This window comes from Columba livia, chromosome 2 (assembly GCF_036013475.1).
Source record: "Columba livia isolate bColLiv1 breed racing homer chromosome 2, bColLiv1.pat.W.v2, whole genome shotgun sequence".
In the NCBI taxonomy this organism is placed as follows: domain Eukaryota; kingdom Metazoa; phylum Chordata; class Aves; order Columbiformes; family Columbidae; genus Columba; species Columba livia.
In genome coordinates this window covers 50,851,274-50,871,535 of record NC_088603.1, presented here as the reverse complement: position 1 = coordinate 50,871,535, position 20,262 = coordinate 50,851,274, and the positions used below count along the sequence as shown (strand labels likewise).

Genomic DNA, 20,262 nt, shown 5'->3' with positions numbered 1-20,262 from the left:
CTCAACCTTGTCACTGCTGACCTCAAGTTTAACAGAGTCGAGTGACTCTCTAACATATAAAGCCACCCCTCCACCTCTCCTACCTGCCTATCTTTTCTGAAGAGCTTGTAGCCACACATAGCAGCACTCCAGTCATATGAGTCGTCCCACCATGTTTCTGTGATGGCAACTATGTCATAGCTTTCCTGCTGCACGATGGCTTCCAGCTCCTCTTGTTTGTTGCCCATACTGCGTGCATTAGTGTACATGCACTTCAAGTGGGCTGCTGATTTCCCTCTTAATTCGGGCTTTCCACCCTTAGGCTGATCTTTGGAGAGCCCAGTTTCAATCCCTTCCCCCTTCAAACCTAGTTTAAAGCCCTCCTGATCAGCCCTGCCAACTTACGGGCTATAGTCCTCTTGCTCTCCCTAGAAGGATGAAGCCCATCTGATTTGAGGAGACGAGGTACCACGGAGTTTGCCTCATGGTCAAAAAACCCAAAATTTTGACGGTGACACCAATCCTTAAGCCACCTGTTGATGAGACGGGCTTTTCTACTCCTCTCTTTATTTAGCTCCTCATCCATCCCAGATAGCACAGGAACTGAGGCAAATATCACTTGTGCTCCCGTCCCATGAACCTAGTGCTTTAAAGTCTTTTTTAGTTATCTTGGTACTTCTGTTGATGTCCTCGCTGCCAGCTTGGACTACTCACAGGGGATAGTAGTCTGAGGGCTGAACTAGCTCCGGAAGTCTTCTATTAATGTCCCTCACCCTAGCCCCAGGAAGGCAGCAGACCTCCCTGTGGGATGGGTCTGGGCGACATATAGGGCCCTCTGTTCCCCTCAGAAGGGAGTCGCCAACTACTACCACTATTCTTTTTTTTTCTTCTTACAGCTGCAGTTGTAATTCTTTTTATAGATGAGGTCCATCCAGAGGCTCTCCAGGTGGATCTTCTTGGCTGTCCTCTGCCTGATTTTCAGGGTCCAGGGCCTCATATCTATTTGTTAAGGGCAATTTGTGTACATAATTCCCACAACTTGAGTTGGAATATTATTAGTAGTCATAGGGGATTCAGGAAATAATACCCTTGTTTCTAGCAACAGACCAGTTCACCCTAAAAAGAAAACATTTACTTTTCAGTGCTAGACATTGCTACGGAGCTTCATGGAAGATCAAGTAGTTTCTTCTCTGGTTTGACTAGTTTGTGGTTTGTGTTTTCTGTTGCTGAAAATCCTGTGACTTCAACCAGCAGCTCTTGCAGGTTCATCAAGGTGGGCAATGGGTCCTACAGCATGTACCATTGAAAACATAGGTGATTTTTAGCTCCATGGGGCAAATCTGAAACATTTGCCATCGGGCTACCAGGAATTGGCTCTGGTGGTGGCACTATTGTGCATGAGAGATGAACCCAGGATCTTTGCCTGCAGAAATCACTCTTGATTTTGTACCTGTTTTTGTAAAAAGGAGGGAATACTAAACTGTTCCAACTCTCATTTCTAACAGTTCAGTAATTGTGCTCTGCTGATCTAAATCCTTTCTTTTAGTCATAAGATATTTGTGCTCTTAACCACTGCAATTGGCATGTGGTGGTGATGCACATTACTCAGCTGATAAATGTCTGAAGGGGGATCTGTGAGTGAGGCAAACTGTGTTGTTGTGTGGGCTTGTGAAGCACTTCTGGATTTGTGGGGGATGATACATTATATAGTGGTACTCAAGGTTTACCCATCTGGTTGGTGGATGACAGCTGCCAGTGCTGATGGCTTTACCAAACTGAACAACATCATTTTAAATCCCTACCTGGTAAGAGGCTTTGGTGATTGCAGCATGTTAGTATTCTTTCTGCATTTTTCTTGTGTGCAAAGGGTACTTGTTTCTTTTGAAAGAAAAGTTACTTTTTAAAATTTGGCAGACGAAGGCCATGTGGACCCAGGGAACATTCAGCCCGTACTTGCAGGACTGAAGAGGAAGAAGCAGGTCTCCCAAGATGCAATAGCTTAGTTACTGTGGAAAAATTATCTTTCATCCTCTCTTTGTGATACTATTTTTTGGTTTCAATAACTTGTCATGGTAATGGATGAAACACCACTTTGCTGCGGTTTACTACCCACCTGGCTGATGGGATCATTAATTTTCTTCCTTCTTCCCTTCCTCCCCCAAAATCTCTCAGTATATTGGCTGGTAGGTCTTGAGACATGGAGATTCTGCTAAGAAGCAAATCCACTTGCTTTGATCTTTAGTCATAATTGAAGAAATTGAGCTTTTTGTTTAATTTTAAATTTTTGATTAATCACAATAGCTTGTACACTGAGGGGCCGTAGGAGGTCTACGTGCACTTACAGAGATTTATTTCCTCCTCTCCTGCACTGGAGAATGATAGGTGCTGAAAGAAGTGAAGTGATTGAATACTTCCCCTCAGGTTTCACTGCCGATTCTCAAGGGTTTTTTAAGCATTAAATTAAAACTTCATTTTGATGACAAAACGGCATACTGTGTTATTGTGTTTCCTCAGTTCATGTTGTGGAGATTTCATATAGGTTTGTTCATTTTTAAAGCTTAAAAACAGAAAACAAAAAACAAAACAAAAAGAACCAAAACAAAACAAAAACAAACAAACAAACAAAACAAAACAAACACCAAAACCCAGCACTTTTCTCATAGTTGGAAGGATTTTATGGTGTTTCAGTGAAGCATTTGTGATCTCATTATTTGTCTCTCTGATTTTTATTCGTTAAAACAGACACCTTTTGTCAACTCTTACATTATAAAATACTCCTTGGATCTCTATGGTGATAGTATGATACTGTCAGACCTAAAACCTTTTTTACAGTCTCTCAATATACTGGTAGATGTCTGAATAGAATAATTCAGTCAGGCAGCTAAGCTTTTGTTATGCCTTTACAGCATTTTAAGACATACATAATTCATGTCTGGTGAGTGTTCTAGAGAAATTAAGATGCAGTTGGATAGCTAGACATGCAAGTGGCAACAATTCTGTTTGAAACCTTTTTGTTTTTCTTTGATCTTACAGATGATCAAAGGACGCTTCACAAATTCTGTCCTTCGCAGTCATTTGTGAGCAGACAGCATGGTTTATGACTTTGAAAATATAATCTTGTCTCTTATAATCTTGAAAATATAATCTCTTGTCTTGTAATGCTTTACATAATTCTATGTGTTTTATTGCAGCAGAAGAAAGCATTGAGTATTGATCTTTGAAGTTGATGCTGACTGTAAAACAGCTGGACTGAGTTACTTCACACTCCAGCATCTAGAAACCTTTATCACCGCCTGTCCATTTAAATAGGTGCCTATCAGTCAGTTTTCCGTCACATAGGGACCAACTACCTACAGTCTGCTCAGGGTAATCAGGCCCTGCTGCCATACAGACTAAGATGTACTTAAATTGGGGCTTTTTTGTTTGGTTTTATCATGATAGTAGGTGGAATTCAAGGTAACCGCCCCACTGTAAAATTTCTTCTGTGGGGCTAAATGAAAGCGTAGTCCCAGTGGAAATTTTTTTAATTGATCCTCACTAGGTGTGCTTAAGTAAATGTACCGCTGTTGCCCCAATGCAGATTTACATTGAGATTGCTATCTTGCTGTCTTTTAAAAGATATTATTTCTCATGAGACAAGGAGACCGCAGACAGGACATTATGTAGGGAATAAGATTATCCTCTTACCTCTGTTCGCCAGGGATTTCAGTCTGCTACTTTTTGTACATGTGAAGTTCAAATGCTAATAGGAAGAAGGGTGAGCAAATGGATTTTTTTGATTGCAGGGCCAGCCATGGCTTGTCTTATTAGACCTGCAGAACAATGTGAACAGTTTGCTAATTCTGTGCCTAGTGTAGTGCCATCTTAAAAAAAATTAAAAATGAATATGTAAAAAATAATAATAATACTTCCAGCCCCAGTGTGCAAGGAAAAAAGTAAAATTATTTGATTCACTGGCCGTGATTTTGAAGCTGCTTTGTAGAGAATGGGCAAAATGATGGCTGCTCTTAGGTATTTAGATGGCCAAAAATGGCTAATCGTAACAAGACACAGATTGTCATTTCAACATGGCTAAAGTTAAGCAGGGGATACCAAAACTGGAAAACTTTCTAAGTCATGTGGTGTATGGTGCTTGAAATCAAAATCTATTACATTCACTGAAATTACAGTTTTAAGGGGTAGGAAAATGGGATGAGGTTGGCTAATAATGCTACCAATGCATTTTTCTCATTACTGATAACGCAACTTATTTTGTCTGCTGGCCATGTGTTCAAGATCATCATAGTATAAAACACTAGCTTTTAAATGTTCTGTGAAAATTTATTTTGTAATAAGAAAAAAATTATCAGAAAACCCCCAAAACCTCTGGTTTCAACATTTTGATAATGCTAGCATTCATTTCACAGTGGCAGACCTGGGTACTGTGCACAACTGTATTTGTGGTGTTTGGTTGTTTCAGCAGCACACCAAGCCACAGCACTGAATCCTCGTGCAGGAGTGGGATCTGCTCAGCAAGACGATAATATATGTCACTGACAGGTGTACACATAACAAACTGTCTTGTGTGGTAATCAGTGGAGTAGACATTGTTCACAGTGGCAGCAGATGCAAACAAGAAATGCCCTACTTGAGTCCTGTAATTAAATACCAAAGCAAACACTGAGGCATTTGATAACCACAGAAGATGTTTATTGCTCATGCTCAGACCCTGTGAACATTTTTCCTTGCGCTGTGACAAGATAACAGGAAAGGTAACCAAGCATAACATAAAAATGAAAAATACCATTTCCTGGCTCGATGGCGGCTTGGAAATGCCATGCCACAGGTTTCTCAGCTTCTCGAGTGTTGTCATGCTTTCAGCAGCTGTAGTATGAATAATTGTGCAAGGCTGCGATCAAAATATGACTAAGTGTTCAAGGACAGGCTTTAAAAGTGTGTACTTGTGTGAGCAGTGTTTTGTATGGGAATGCGTCATTGGCCAGCACCACCAACAGATAATGCGAGTTACCGGTAAAGAAGCAAAGGTATAGAGGGTTATTTGGAAAGGGTCAGAGCAGCAATGTAACAGAGGAGCTGTCACTGCCTTTGCTGGGTCCTCTGCAAATCGAAGAGATTCCAGAAGCAGAATGTGCACAGATCCTGTCCGAAATGTACCCCAGGCTGCATCCTGGTTGTCCTAGTGCCAGTCCTTGCCATGGCAGCTCTGGGCCTGGCCTGGAACCGGCAGGGCTTTACCCCACTCCTGAAGGAGAAGCAGGTTTCCTAGCATGCTCAAGTGATCCCCTCTAGTGGCACTAACAATATTCTGCACTTTTCTGCTTGTTGCAGAGTTGGCTGAGTCTTGATAAACCCGTTTTTACAGGAAGGAGGCAGAGGCACCTAGAGCTCAAGTGCTTTGGCGGTCAAGCAGCAGTGGTGCCAAAAGCAGAACTGGGACATCTGGCCCTTTGCTTCAGCATCCTCCATCACCCCATCACAGCTGCAGCAGCAGCCCCAGCCCCGAAAGTGGTGCTTTCCTCTGTGTCTGTGCTTCTCTTTCCCACCCCCTCACAGGGATGCTTACGGGAGGATGGCAAATGATAGCTCCAGGAGCATGAAAGAATCATTACCTCAAACAGGAAAAAAGGTGATTCAAACAAACTTGAAAGTAGAATTCTGTGGTCAGTCCGTAAATCTGTCTGTCCCTTGCTTTTCCTTTCAATGATGAGGAGGGAAAGGGATGACAAATAGCTCTTCAGAGATGCTCTCCAAAGCATTTATTGTTTTCTTATGGGTGTTTTTTCACCAGATGAGTTTAGGTTCTTTTGAGAGAAGCTTTGAAAGGCTGTTCTGTTTGCATTTTACCTGTGGGAAACGCCAGGATAGTGGAATGATTGCACCTCTCTGTTAGCTTTATTGCACATTCCCTTGGCAGTGCTTTGTTTATATCAGTCAGGGATACCACAAATAAATTATTCTGACATAGACTGAATTCAGTATTCCCCAAGCTTAGGCAGATTAGCACAAATTAAATTCCACATTTTCACACCTGAGGCCATTAGCACATTATTAACTTTTATTGGAAACAGATATTTTCTATAAATATATTGTATCATTAATTGTGTGATGCATGTATTTATGAAAAAGTATAGCAATTAACATTTTGCAAATTTGCTGCATAGCTTATACAGAAAATGTGTCTTTTTTAATTGAATAAAAGAATCACTCTCCAAATACAATGGGAATCTCCTAGAAGAGCATAACTGGGTGCAGGAAGGTTGTCAGCTCTGTTCCATTAGGAACCATTTCCTCAAGAAGGGCCTGTTTTAAGCAGTGCAATTTAATGCAATGTAGGGAGACCCTGTTTAAAACCTTTCCCTGGCATTTGGTCACTGTTCCCTCTATGCTTTTTGTAGCCTGGATATTGCAAGTTTATTCCTGCATTGGCTGCTCACTTGGGAATGGCTCTGTTCAGTCTTGTCCGTCTCTGTGCATTTATCTACACCTGTCAGATCTCCAAATGTGTCCCACTGCATTTGTCAAAGCCAGTTTATTACTCATCTGCTGCTTCTGGCTGCAAGAACCTGAGGAGGAGTGTTTAAGACTCTTAAGTTGTGGTCTTCCACTTACTGAGGCATCAGTCTGTAAAAATCAGATCTAAATTTAAGTATTCATACCCCAAAGGTTGGGACTGTCAAGCTCAAATGAACTGGAGTATTGCATTTTAAAATCTATTTGATTGTTTCCTTTTGAATATTTTTCAATCTTAAATAGCATTGTCAAGAATGCAAATACATTAAAATAAAAAAAAGTGAAATTTAGGTACTTAGACTGGATAATGAAACAGTAAGGAGCAGTATTTACCCATCCTCTGTACTTTGTAGCTTAAGAACTACTTTTCTAGTTCAAAGATTTTTTTTTCATTAAAAATACTATCTTTACTATTTTCTGTCTTTACCAGAAGGCTTCAAAAATCTTTAGTAGCAGGGTCACATCTAGTTATTATCTAGTTATTATCCTAGCTGAACTATCCTTCTCCAGTGATCACATATGTAATGATTTCATGGAGGGCATAGGCTTAAAAGGAAAAGCATTTAAAAGCTGAAATTCTGCCTAGCGTATGCCAGGATGGGTACACTAACAAAGAGGTCAATTCTTCAAGCAAAAAGCAAGGAAAGGAAGGGATGTCTCGACAAAACATCTGTTACTTAAAAAAAACCACAAAACAATATAGTATTTTAGTATAATCCATTCCTTGGTCAGAAACTTGTTTGTCTTATCCTTTCCCCAGTGATGAAAGTCGCTGTTGGTTTCAGCAGTGAAATCTCTTCTCTCTGAAAAACCCAGCTGTCATTGGCAGAGAGGATTTTATCCCCCAGCTTTCTAATGAAGTCAGTGTGTTACTGTAGAATGCTTACGGGTCTGCTTAGCACCCTGGAGATGGCAATTTTTACAACTGTTGGTACTTCATATTTTCAAAGTGCTCTTCATTTTCATCTCTGTGGGTGCTGATCAAACCAATAAACATCTTGGCCTTCAAAAAGATGATTGAGTGGAAAGCCTGATAACCAGAGGAGAAACACTGAGTGTAGGTTATCTGTGCTAACTGATTTTTTTGTACTCTGTAGAAACCTTTTGCACGGGGAAAGAATTCCTGGCTTGCATATAGTGTGTGCTGGTTGCTGAGGGAAATGATACGACCTAACTGGAACTGTCACCAAAACAGCGTATTTTGTGATATCGCCCCTGTCATTCCTGTCTTAAAGTGTGGATAATAATCAGATCCTGGGAACCACCCTTGTCTCTGTGTTTTTATTTCTTCTTTCTAGGATATGTGTTTGTAGTACAGTTAAATCAGAGGTGCATGGCATATGGGTTTTTGCTGCATGAATTGCTGCTGATGTGAATGTCAGTGGGCATATAATACCAGATTTTCATTTTGTGAATCACAATGCATGGAATTCAGCCCGAGAGCTCCCCAGACTATAGACCTTATTATAGGCAAATAAAAAAGGGAAAGAAGGGGGGTGGGGGGAGGTTATGTCTTAGAGATTTTGTTTCAGTTGAAATGAGGTTATCCTGATGAATGATGCAGCTGACAATGAGATTTTTATAGCCTCTCTTAGAGTAGCAGAAGAGCTCGTGTTATTGTTGGTTCACTTTAAGTAACTGTAATCTAAATAGCACCGTGGTTGAAAAGAGCAGCAGAAATCTTTCATACGTGTCTCCTAAGCAAAGCCAGGGCGCTTTGTTGTGTTTATCTCATCTGTCCTTATACAAATGTCCTTCATTGTTTGCAATCTACATCTCGCGTATTGTCTTGGTGGAATACGTCAGTCACCGTTAAAAAGGCATTTGCCAGTCACTCACTGCTGCTGCCTGTCTCTATTTTTAGCACATGAGGTAACTGCCCGGCATCTGCCAAAAACAATCCTGTTACCCAGTGCACCCGTGTAAATGGAGACTGGCAGGGAGAGGGAGAGACGATACATGGGTGCGGAGGCGCTCTCCCCTTCCTTACTTCACACACAGCAGCTCTTTCACACCGTGTCTGCACTGTGTACACGGGGACAACACAGGCACCTGCCTCTGTGGCCTTTCCCTGGGTCACCTTGGGCACCCATGGTAGGGCAGCTATGGCAGATTTAGTGTTGCACGGGCTGTGTGAAGCTTTCGCAAGTGATGATCACAGGTTAAAATGGGCCTTGGTGTACAAACTTCAACATTCCCAGAGGCTGGATGAGTGTGAAGGCGGAGGAGGGTGGGAGGTGAGGGACTTAGCGTGTACTTTCTGAAGGGTCAGGTTTTGCCCTACAGAATATTTGGGCTTGAGACCAGCGCAAGGGCAGTTGTTACTTGGGAATGATAGTGAAGCTGAGATGTGTAACTTGGGTTCTGAACCTTCTCCATTGAGAGCAAAATAGCTTACTGGAGGATGGAAAGTGTTGTGTGTGCCTCTGAAAGTGATAAGGCCCCCCCTTTGTTTTTTCTCTTTCTCCTCTACGCTGTCTGTTTCAATAGCCATATGAAAAATGTTGTGGATTTATTGATGACTGAAAGATAATTTAAACCCTATCAGACTCCCTCCCAGATCCTCAAGGTACTATTATATGTTGGTCATGACAAGCAGAGAAGCAAGGCCCTCAGTAATACTTATGAAAGATGGAAGCTGAGGAATATCAGCTTATAAGTTGAGTGCAGGAGTGGAAAGAGATTTCATAGCATGTAAGTATTTTATCCCAAACACCAGAGACAGGTGAAGAAACTAAGACCAAATTCTTTGTTAGAATCCTTGAAAAATACATTAGTGCAGCTGATTGAAGATCTTGCCATATCAGTTGAAGATATTAATACTAGGACCATGAAAATTAAATGCTCAAGAACCATCCTTGCATCAAGAATGTCAGGACTGAGTCTGTAAGAGTGAAAGCATCTGGGGAAATAGCTTACACATGCTTTGAATTTTTTGGTAACTCTTCTCTCCAGAGATGTATCTTCATATTTCAAGCATCAGTTTTCTGTCTTGAGGAAACTGGCTGATCTTTATTGTGTTGCGATATGGAAACATCAGCAGCAAGCACTTAAAAATTGCAGTTGTATCCATTTTGCTTGAATAATAAAAACTGCCTAGAACTTTTTGTTATACTTAACTAAGAGTCCAAAGGAAACTACAGATCTCATTGTATCATTGTTACACTGTCAGCTTCTTCAGAAGCAATTGATCAGACCTTCATAGGGAAAGTAACATCTCAAAAGTCACCAAGTAGAAAAATTGAACATCCTTCTTTTTGTGAGATGAAGGATGTAATCTCATAGCTGTTGAAATTTTCAGATTCCTTCCAAAACTTCTTTTTTAAGGCCTGTATGTGTTTTTTTTTTTTTTAAAAAGCACATGTGAGAACTAGTGACTGGATGTAGAAATCTTGCTGGATTTCTCTCTCTATTCTAAGTGAAGTTTCTCTAGCCTCTCTCCCTGTTCAATACTCAGATCTCCAAAAGGATTTGTGCCCTCAGTGTTCCCTTCTGCCTGTCACCTTTCCTTGGAGCAACAGCATGGCTCATACAGCGCTTCCACCTGTCTTATGGAGGGTGTTAATGACTCTTCTCACTTTCTATAGTTGCTGGCTACCTTGCACAGCCATGTCTCCTGTCAAGAGATCGGAAAGGACCTTTTGAGGTCCTAGAATATTGGAAGTCAGTTTGTGAAGCCAGGATGGACGTTACTGGCAGTGATGTGTTTTAAGCAGTGGTAGAAACCTGAAAGACACTACTGAAGTTTTAAAGTAAAAATTACATCCATAGACCTGTTTCTTATTCCCAAAAATGTAGCTATATGGACAAAAAAAGTCTTCCCTCACTAGCAATGGCGTAAATACAACATTTTAATAAGGATGGCACAGAACTGGATCTTATTTTATCTAGCCTAATTCTGCATACAGTGGACTGCAAAGTTTATTTTACTTAGAGAAAAGACCTGTCTCCACCAATGCGGGAGATAAACCTCAGCTAGAAAGTACTGAATGTGTGCAGTGGCTTCAGTTATATACATGGCCTAAATGGCCCTTCACTGTGTATAATCTTTTAAGGTAACAGCTAAAGCAGAGTCTTTAAACTGGTGGTTCTGCTTGGGGAGAAAAGAAAGAAAATCTCTCCATAAAACTTATTTGGCTTTGCATGGGTTAGGGGATTTTTATTGCCTTGTTGCTTTTAAGCTCCAGAGAACATAGCTGCTCAATTTGCTTTAGTTATTATCATTTTAAAGAATTTGATGATTCTAATTTCCTTCTTTACACCTCTTGATTTTAGTACTAGAGTAACACTTCAGTATCTAGTATTGATTTTTCTCATGGTCAGGGCTTCAATATTAATTTCTGCACCACAGCAAGCTGAGAATGGGTGATTGCCAATGCAAACTAAGGACTCAGAAAGACTAATTTCATGTTTTAGAAATATAATTGCAGTTGTTTGCTTGCAGGATGGTCGCTGTGCTGATGAGTCAGCAGTGTGCCCATGTGTGATGTGGACATAACTGTGTGCTGGGGTATGTTAGCCAAAGCATAATTAGCAGGTCAAAGGAAGGGATTATTCCCTCGAACTTGGCACTTGTGAGGTGGCAGCTGCATGACTGTGTCCAGTTTTGTGCCCCAGCAATGGGGAGAGATTGATGCAATGGAGCAGAGGGCCACCCAGGTGATTAAGGGGGCTGGAGCACATGGCATTCAAGGGGAATGTGAAGGAACTAGATTTGTTCATCCTGGAAAAGGCTGGGGGAAGGAGGGTGGATCTAGTTATATCTTCTTCCACTCTCTGAACAAGAAGCTGTAGAGAAGATGCATACCCTTCTCAGGAGTGCACAGTGAAAGAGGAAAAGACAAGTTCCAGTGAAGGAAACTACGAGGACATAAGGATAAAATATTTTCAATTACTGATACTGGTGGAGCACTGCAGCAGGTTGCACAGAGGGATTCTGCATCTTCATCCTTGAAGAGACTCAAAACTTGCCCACACAAAGCCCCAAACAACGTGACTTGAGCTTAAGGTTAGCTCTGCTGTGTCTGCTGGACTTGATGATGCCTAGAGTTTTCCAGCAATCTGAATTATTCTAGAGATTTATGTGTAAAAACTACTTTCTTATCCAGTATGGAACAGGCAGAAATAGTAATTTGTATCATTAACCATTATTGAGACAAACACAGATTCAGCATCAACTAACCTCATAATTTTTTTCAAATGTTAAAGAAAGTGCAAAAGATCCTTGTGGTGGAGCCAGTAGTCACTTGTAAGAAGACAGGCTTTCCCCATTAACTTCAGTGACCCCTTTAAAGCAGTTTTAACTTGTCTTAGCTCTGACAGCTAAACTGTTGTTACTCAAGAATATTCATGCTCTTTCAGAAATGTGAGGTCAAAAGCATTTCCTCAAAATTTTCTTGCTATAATTTAGGTTAAGTGTGTCTTACTAAATATTTACCACTGGCTACTAGTGCAGTTCTGCTGACGTGGCAACTTGTCTAACCACATTGACTTATTAGTGTGTTTGATCCCTAACACTTAAAGCAGGCAGTGTGTTTAGCAATTGCAGAGCAATGTTTGGCTACTAGCTGATTGGTTTTGGGTTGTTTGTTGTTTTGTGACTGTTGTTTGTTTGGGATTTTTTGTTTATTTTGGTGGGGTTTTGTTTGTTTAAGTGCTTGTCTTGTACACAAGCCTCCGCTTTAGCTAAAGCCCATTGCTTACAGGTTCTAGCTCCATGTGCAAGCTGTGACTCCACCATCTGGGGAAGTTTCAGGTATTTCTTTTAAGCACCCATTTCTGACCAAAGGAGATCACCACTTAAACTGACAGAACACAGAGAAAGTAAAAGAAAAAGGAGAAAGGAAAGATGACATTAATTTGTTTTTACTTGGATAACAACAATACATAAATGATGTCTTGCTGCATGTTGCCTGGAAAATTAGCGGTAGAGATGGGGACTTAGCCCCCAGCTCCTTTGTCAGTGCTTTAATGACGGGACAACCCTGTCTTGGTTTCTTTTCTCATGTCATGATGCACAATTTGTTTGCAAGGAGATGTGTTTTTTTTCATTGTGGAAGCATCTTCCACATTTAAGCAAAATATTTCCCCTTTGTTTACAGCCCTTAAAGGTTAAAGTAATGAAGTGGTTAGATGCAGTATTTGCTGCATTTTTTATGTAAAGGGCTGTAAAGAAAATGTGTTGCAATTTGGGACAGTAATGAAAAGGATGAGGAAAAAATGAAGAGACGGCATTCACACTGTCTATCTGTGCACCACTTCTTATGCACAGCGTTAGTAAGCAGCAAAAATTAAAAAGCAATAATCAGAGAACCAGAACTGTCAGAAATTAAAACACTCTCTCTTTTCAAATGATCAGGAAGAAAATAGTAATAAATGACAAATTTAATAATCCACTGGTATTTATCAGTATGTGTGTATGTGAGCACAGCATACGCAATGCTTGCTGTGATTACCAAGGCAAACGAGGACAAGCTGTGTTCACGGCAAGCCCAGCACTGCAGCTGCCTTTGGGTGGGTGGGATTCTGTGGCTGCCACAGATGCCGCAGATGCTCTGTGTTGAGTAGAAGATCCGCATGTGAGTCTGGGACCTTGAATGCAGAAACCTGTACACTTATGTTGCCTGGCTCCCGTAGGAGCAGCAGTGCTGTTGTTGCCGAGGAGAGACTACGCACCAAAAAAGTTCCCTGCTGTCCCGATGTGAAAATTAGTTTCAGGCTAACACAGAGATATTGAGCACTGCTAGACAGGGCAACATCTCAGGTGTGGAAGGCAGCAAGACCTCACTGTGGGCTGCAGCTCTGATAGAAGAGTTGTCTATAGTGACAACTGTATCAAAAAAAGAATGATACTGAAAGCTTTGCATGCTGCAGAGCAAAGCTATTCTGATTAAGCTGATTCTTCTGTAGCCCTTTTATTTTAAAATTATCAAGATACCAGTGAATCACTTCTTTCTGTTTTTCCAAATGAAACAAAGTGCTATTTAGAAAAAAAAAAAAAAAATGCTGTTAAAAATATGTTCAGGACTCCGAGGAAGAAAAGCAGGCAAAAAATCGTGCAAGCACCATTAAGCTGCGGAAATTTTCCTTGGACAAGTTGCAGTACCTTTTCAAAGCAGCATATGGGGTTTATTCTGGTGACTCTAATTTTAACATGAATGGGAGTCACGTGGAATACTCCTAGCATACTGCTTTGAAAATATATCCCGGCATGATTAAGGAAGACTGAAATCTTTTTAAGCCTCTATCTTTATTTTTTTTTTTTAAACCAATTCTGAAATGTTTTTAAAGGAAAGCATTAATGGAATTAAAATGGTCCAACTCTGAACACAGCCGTAATGTAACAGGTAGAAATACTACTGGCTTAGCATTATACATGTTTTTGTGCTGCAGAGGCTGAGGAGTGAAGGGAGAAGAAAACTTGGAGTTTGTACCCACAGATGCAACTGCCTCTGCATTGCTTGACCTTTATAAATTTGTCTCTTGACTAGGAAGATGAAATAATCGTTCCACCTACCAGGTGCAAAGCGCAGAGTTCAATGAAGAGAGCGAGCACAAGGCTCTGAGATGGCAAGCATGGCCGTGCTGCAGTATTGACAGCATCTTTAGCTCACGGATGATTGGGACTGAAGAAATATGTACTCTGAAGATCGATTAGAGAGAGACTCATTAGTGAGAAGGAAGTTCTGAGCAGATGCAACAGCCCTGACAAAATGAGCCGGAACACTGATAGATCTAGGCCTGGTGTGTGGGCTGAATGTGAAGCAGGGTTGCTGGAGGGAGGTTCAGAGAGTCCTTTCTGACAGCCGGTCCTTCCTACCCATCTTCAGAGAAAACAGTCTTCACAGTTTCTTGAAATGTTTTGAAAAAGATAAGACAGAGAATGTCCATAAAATGTCCATCCACAATGATGAATACAGACATGAACATGGTGAGAAGTATGGACATTAATTTCGTGTCCTTCCAAAGATGCAAAGAAAAAGGGAAAAAGTTACTTTTCTAATACTTTTTTTTTTTTCAACTGAGAATGTAAGGTTTATTTTTATAACTTTCATTTTGTGTGGGCTGCTATTTTAGTGCTCAAAGATATGCTCTGATTGTTTGCAATTTCTTATTGCCTATCATACTAATATTTATCTATCTATCACAGAGATACACACCAAAAGAAGTTGCCTGCTTTTTCTCCTTCACACAAAATCTTCATCAGCGTTATGTTACATGAAGATGCTGGGCTCACCTGTCCTTCATATCTGTTGACCTTCAGAGTGAGGTGTTAATGTGATTTGCTGGGGTTTCTCCAGTTGTTCCAACATGGTTGCCATTTTCCAGACTTAAACATGAGATGCAACAGGCAACATAAAGGAAAGAGTATTTATGTCAGCCTCAGTCAAGCAAGAGACTTCATTTAAGCAAGCCTATTTATAAAGCGAGGTTATTTATACTGCCTTTGGCTGTGAATGGGCGTGTGTGGGCATGCTTCTGTTGTGCATGCGCCACGTGTTTGGGTATGTATATTTGGCTGCACATTTCCATGTGCATGGATTGAAAAAAGTGGCTCTCTTTGAGAAGGGGATGTTTAAAAAGCCCAGCTTAACCTAAGGTGGCTCTGAAGCCCATGGAAACAGAGCGCTGCCAGAGACTGGCGCAGAAAAGGAGTGTCAGTAGCTCAATTTATGTGCTCCAAATTGCCCTCTGAGAGTATGGAGGGTGTTGCTCTTTCTAGCTAAAGCTAAGTGTCTACTTGGTAAATTGCTCCAATTAGAGAATACCTGCAAAAAAATAACTACATGGTAGACAACCCTAACTGTTCGTTCAGCTCACGTGAGCATTAATTTGATTTTCACGCCTGTGTGAGGTGGAAGCAGACACGGCTTGTGCTTCTCAAGGAGGTTCATTGTGTGCTTGCTGGACCTGGAGGCAAGACTTGTGTTTTCTGTTCTTCTCATTAATTGTGGTCTTGGCAATCCCTTTTCTGCACCTCCAGAGCCTTCTGACACTTACCCTACCCTGCAAGCCTGTGATGCAAAAGTGGTGTGAAATGAATGTGATAAACAGTGGATAGGCCCTCATTAACAGCTATTAAAATAACGGTCTAGAGGTCCTTCAACAGCAGCTGGGAAGGTGAACCAAGGCAAAGATAACTCTGTAATTGAGCTGTTTTCAGTACATTCTTTCTAAATATCATCAACCAGCATTGTCATTCTGTTCTTAAAGGTGCATAATCACACTAATACAGTTCCTCTAAAGGCCGCTGTATGCCTGACTGTTACTCTTAAATAACACAGAGCAGAAGCTTTTGAAATTAAACCACACTTGTAGAAAACTGTCCCAAATCAAAACCCTCATTTTGTTTTCCTGAGTGCCCAGGCAAGTATATACAGAGCTTTTATAAATCTAAAGATGTTTGCTAACATCGTCTATTGTGCCAGTCTTAAGGGCCTGTTGGATCAAACTCAAAGCCCCCGTTTCAGGTCTCACGCTACTAAACCTCTTCCCCATTAGCAAGAGAGAACAGTTTTGTGTGAACAGATTTAATCTTCCTGTGCAGCAGATGTGCTGACACATGGACTTCTACAGTCAGTGGGGTAAATAATCTCCTGTTTAAGTAGTTCCTAAGTACCTATTTATGTAATTAACACATTAAAAAAAAAAACTCATGCATCATTAGTTAAAGAGTGAACCATGGCAGCATCAGAGTAAGTTCAGATACCTGAGATAGATGATTTTTTCCTTCTTTTTGTCCCTCATATTGTTCTTTGGTTTTGTTAAAAGCAGAAAAGTTAAATAAATTATTCTGTTGCCACTTCATATGATCAAGTAGAGATTTAATCAACATCTTCTAGAAGAAGAAAACTGCAATGCACTAATGAATAAGATGGAGGGGAGCATGTGTGCATGTAAAAGAAGCAAGACCAGATACGTACATGGTATACTGTGTTTCAGCAGTGTTAGTAGGACACTGTACATTCCTCAGTTCCCATCCTATGGAGACCAGGCATTAAAGAGAAGCCTCAGACTATTTGGATTGCAGATAAATCCAGCTTGTGTTGCTTGTTTGGCAGTATGTGCAAAACACAAGCTGGAGAAGTAACTAAAAGTAGAAGAATATTGCAAGTAAAATGCTGCAGCGGTGTGAAATTGTTCAGTCCTGGCCATGTATGCTCCAAACCAAGTAAGTGAATGAGAGAGGTTTTTTGATACAAAATTATGATATGCATTTGAATGAAGTGGGCAAAGGAGGGAGCAGAGAAATCCTGTCCCCAACTGCAGATGATGAATATGTGATAGATTTGGCAGATAGCACTCATATAGGGTGAATGTAATGGAATTTTTTAAACCCACAAGGTGATTTCTGTGGCCCTTGCAGTTGTGTACTTAAGGAATCTTGAAGTCGATGATGTGTGCTGTAAAACCTTTTTCTGTCTACTGTCTGGATATATTATAATTGATTTGAAATTCTTCAGTGCCCTCTCATGCTGCATGACTGCCATGTCTGTTTGAAATGGGGAGACTTAAAGGTTGCAGATAGCTGCAGGGGCTTGTGTATTTTAAGGTTTGGTTGGTTGATTGGGTTTGTTTATTTTGTTTTTTTGTATGATAGGTATACAAAGACAAACTAACTGTGGTTGTATGTTACACTGCCTGCAAACCTAAATATAATTTGAGGTTGTTTGTCAGATAGCGCTCTGCTGTTTCCATTGTCAAGGTTAGAAATAATTTTCTTTTTTTGTGTGTGTGTATCAAAATCTATCCAACTTCAAATCTATTCCCTATGACAGATTAGTCTTCCCCTAAGCAACCCAGTTCCTCTTTCTTCCTTTTTTTACACCAGGTTTCTTATGTGTGGTTACAGTGGCTTTCTATTTGTGTGTGCGTGTGTGTGTGTGGTGGTGGTGTTTTGGTTTTATTGTTGTTTAGGGTTTGTTGTTGTTGTTTTTATTTGGTTTGAGTTGTATTGTTTGTTGTTGTTTGTTTGGGGGGGTTGTTTGTTTTGGTTTATTGGTTTGGTTTTTATAGGATGGGGCTATTTTGGTTCTGCATTAAACATGAGGCATTTTAGATCTTCTTGCAGTTAACACTGGAGGTGGAAATGGAGCCTATAGTCATGCTGTCTAGACTAGGAAGTCTCCTTTCACCACGCAGACTACATGTAATCATTTAGCAATAGGAAAACTGAGAAATATTCATGTCGGTTCCTGTAGCCAATTTCAGGATTGTTTGTAGGCTGTCTTTGGCTTAGCTGAAGAACTTCACTTGTCAGAGAAGAAGTATTGCAAATTCAACATCCCTAGGCAGTCATCATCCAGACTGCTTGTTGTCTGTGTCCAAGACTGTTGTATGAAACTCTACAAAGTTCTAATTTCATTTGTGTAAGAGGAGTGGAGATTTTCATTGATGCACCTCCCTGCATCTTGAAGGCTTTTAACATACGTATGCATCCTCAGAAAGGGGCCAACTTGCCTGGTGGTGCAGGAAGAGACTTGAGTGCTCCCTGTGCATGGAGGAGAAGGTAATGAATATTGAGTGTGCATATTGGTGCTTTGATGGTGGAAATCAAACCCATCCATGCTTTACAGAATGAAAGGTTCTGTGTTTCTGTAATTCATATAGACCTTACTGGGTGCTGTGGTGGCAGATCTCCTCTGAAGGTCATGTCTAATCTGATTTGCAAAGCTGTGTTCCTGACAGTGTTTTCAGCAGCTTATATATCACTTGGTGTCCCTAGTCTGATAAGCTTTGTGGTTTGTAGTAAGGCTGTCTTACGTGGCAACAATGATAGATATCTCTTTATACCGTGGCTCAGTGTTTTTGTTTTAATTTCTGTTTTTTATGTGTTGCTGTCCAGAAACTCATTTTGGATGCAGTAATATTAGATAAAACAAACAAAATCCACCAAACATGCTTGTTTGAAATCAAGTGTAGGGGGCTTTTGATAAAGGAGGCATGTTTTCTGATATTAGGATTTGGGGAAGACCAAACCAAATGTGAAATGTGGCCTTAAAAGTCTCTGAAATATTTGCTTGTATTACCTACAGCCTAGGTCCTAATTGCCACTTTGAGAATATAGATGTGGAAGGGAAATCTGTAGGTATTCCTGGAATAAATGCATAGGTTCCTGGTGCAAATCAGCTGCTTCTACCAATGGACTTTTGAAAGTGACGGAAAGTTTACTGAAAATTTGTTATGGCACTGGAAGAGTTGTGACTGGGAGCCAACCAGCAAGTCTGTGTCTTGGGAAATGTTAGCAGGTTAACCATCTCCCCGCTGTAGGTGTCTAGGCTAAAAAAAGTAAAACCCGTGATTGGGAAGGATGAGCAAGCATTATATCACCGTTGATTGTTCCTCAGCTCCTACACATAAACAGGTCTTCGCCCATGACAGTGCACTGCCAGGAGCTGCTGTCAGATTGGAAAGTGGCAGCTTCGGTGTGAAGCCTTCCTGAAAATCTTTGATCCTTTGGTTGAACATTATTTTCTTCCGCTGTCTTAGAAGTTTTTTCACAAATCTCATGTATTATATTGCTTTGAAATTGCCTGGATTTCTCTAGCCTTGAATTTTTGATCTCCTTTAAAAGCTTTCTTAGGTATTTGTGCCCTGTCCTGCTTTAGTTCTTAGTCCGTTTATTCTCACACCACAACTTTGAGAGGAAAAGAAATGCAATTTACAAGGGAGATTAGTAAGAAAAGAAGGTGACAAAGGATGAGGTTTCTTAAAGTTATATCTAACAGCTTGCTGCTGTCAGAAGCAGAGACCTCTGTCACTTCTGTTACTTTCCTTATGACAGGAAAAGACCTTAAAAATTTATCTTCTGAGTTCTTGACTGGTTGCCCTAATCTGGGATGCATCTTGTCCCTGTCAGTGGGTGAAATGCAGATGAAGAGTTTTGGAAACTGGGCCAAGGGAATGTTTCTTCAGATGCTTCCAAGTTGCACTGATAATCATTATATTTGCTTGCAGCAGTGCTTTGTTTAACAAAGCACAGCCTAATGGAGAGTTTTGAACTCTCATACAACAGAAAGGAACAATGTATTTGATTAGGAATCTCTCCAATTTAATATTGGCTTAAAAAAAAATCAGTATAGAGAGCCACTAGGAATGTGACAGTTGTTTTTTGTTGTCCAGTAGCATTTGATATATTTATTTATGGTTTGTGTGACTATTTTAAGCTGAACATATTGACAATACTTCCAGTCCATAAGACATGACAATAACAGCCAGCAAAAGGAACATTGGAACTGCTGAGCCGCTTCATTATTTGCACACAAATTGATGTGGTACTCTCCACACCCTCAGATCACCCTCTCCACTGTGTGATTTAGGTGGAAGCAGGAGTGGGAGAGGGATGGAACTAGATAGATTGCTCTGGGGGCTTTGGGAGTGATTTGTTTGTTTGTTTTCCTGTCAAGACCTGCCAGCAAATCTAGGCTTTTTAGTTAGCCCCCCCTCTCCCCTGAAATGCACATTGACCATTTCTCCATAGTTGAATGTTTCAGAACTAAAAGAACGACCGCAAAAGCCCGCAAGCTTGGGGTGATGCATATAGTGATGGTGCTGCAGGAAGTAGGAGGTGGTGCTGCTCTAAAGGAAAATGAAAAGCCTGACAAAGTACAGCATTGCAAGAAGTGAATCCTTATGGCATCTTGAGCCATTAGAAAATCCAGTTCTCTTAAAAGCTCGTTTCCCTGTCGAAAAAGATAATTGAGTGACAGATGTTCTGAAAAAGCCAAATCTCCCAGTGTAGCTCTCTTTTCTTGGCCGTGAGCGCTAGATCAA

General features: G+C 40.6%; 1 protein-coding gene across 10 annotated transcripts in view; it reads left to right on the top strand.

Moving 5' to 3' along the window:
• The window catches only part of ELMO1 (engulfment and cell motility 1), a 315,282-nt gene that overhangs the window by 206,647 nt on the left and 88,373 nt on the right, over positions 1 to 20,262 (top strand). The window lies entirely within an intron of this gene.